Below are 1,328 nucleotides of genomic sequence, written 5' to 3'. Positions count from 1 at the left end.
TGGTAAAAGGAAACACATTCATTTGAAAATTTAGAAGCATACTTCTAAACAGCTATGGACATACACACATAGAAATTTTAGTGAAAATTATAAAATATTTAAAAGCAAAAAGAAATATTACATGTAAAACGCTGAGATGCAAATAAAACATTAATTTGAAGAATTTTATGGTCTGAAAAGTTTATATTACAATAAAATACTATTATTTGCATATTGAGCAAAGAATAGGTTTCACATAACTCAAAAAGGACACAGAAAATAAACTGGAAGAGCGGATCAGTAGCTGCAACACTAAAAAGATGGCGGAGCAAGAGCAAAGAAAAATCCCTTTGGTTCCAGAAAGTCTCCCAAAAAAAAGAGGAAAGCTTATCAAGCCCGTAAATCCACCCAGGCAAAGCAGACACTTTTGGCAAAGAAGGAGCAGAGGAAAGAAAAATGGCTCAGGTTTAAGCGACTAGAATTATTCCTACATGATTCCCAGCAACAGAAACGTGACAAGGTGCATCTCAGATGACTAGAAGTGAAATCTCATGCTTTGGAATTGCCAGATAAACATTCCTTGACCTTTGTTGTATGCATCGAAAGAATTGATGGCATGAGTTTACTGGTGCAGAGAACCATTGCAAGACTTCACCTAAAGAAAATTTTCAGTGGTGTCTTTGTAAAAGTCATCCCACCACCCACCCCCACCACACAGAACCTAAAAATGCTGCGAATATTGGAACCTTATGTGACCTTGGGATTTCCAAATCTGAAGTCTGTCTGGTAACTCGTTTTGAAATTTAGACAAGCCAAGGTCAATAATAAGACCATCCCTCTGACAGACAACACAGTGACCAACACCTGGGGAAGTTTGGTGTCATTTGATTGGAAGACCTCATTCATGAAATTGCCTTCCCAGGAAAGCATTTCCAGGAGATTTCATGGTTCTTGTACCCTTTCCACCTCTCAATGGCCCTTCATGCTACCAAAAATAGAGTGGGCTTCCTCAAGGAGATGGGCACACCTGGCTATCGGGGTGAACACATCAGTCAGCTCATCCGCCAGCTGAACCCAGGTGCCAAACTGCAGTAAATTTTTATTAATTAAATGGAAGCATGTGTTTTTGTTTTCGGGGAGGGGGGGGCGGATTTTTATCAAGTATCTTCGGAGAAGATTATTTACTGCTTTATCTTCGAAAACTGGAAAGGAAGGGTCAAAGACAGTACAGTAGCTGGCCAGGTGCAGTGGCTCATGCCTGTAATCCCAGAACTTTGGGAGGCTGAGGTGGGCGGAGCACCTGAGGTCGGGAGTTCAAGACCAGACTGACCTTGAAGAAACCCTGCCTC

The 1,328-nt window shown here is 41.0% G+C and overlaps 1 pseudogene; it reads left to right on the top strand.

The window, feature by feature from the left end:
• The first annotated feature begins 299 nt into the window (after positions 1–299).
• On the top strand, positions 300–887 carry LOC129457646 (ribosomal protein uL30-like; annotated as a pseudogene).
• The last annotated feature ends 441 nt before the right edge of the window (positions 888–1,328 follow it).

The sequence above is a fragment of the Symphalangus syndactylus genome, chromosome 11 (assembly GCF_028878055.3).
Source record: "Symphalangus syndactylus isolate Jambi chromosome 11, NHGRI_mSymSyn1-v2.1_pri, whole genome shotgun sequence".
NCBI lineage: Eukaryota > Metazoa > Chordata > Mammalia > Primates > Hylobatidae > Symphalangus > Symphalangus syndactylus.
This window is presented reverse-complemented; position numbering and strand designations above follow the sequence as displayed.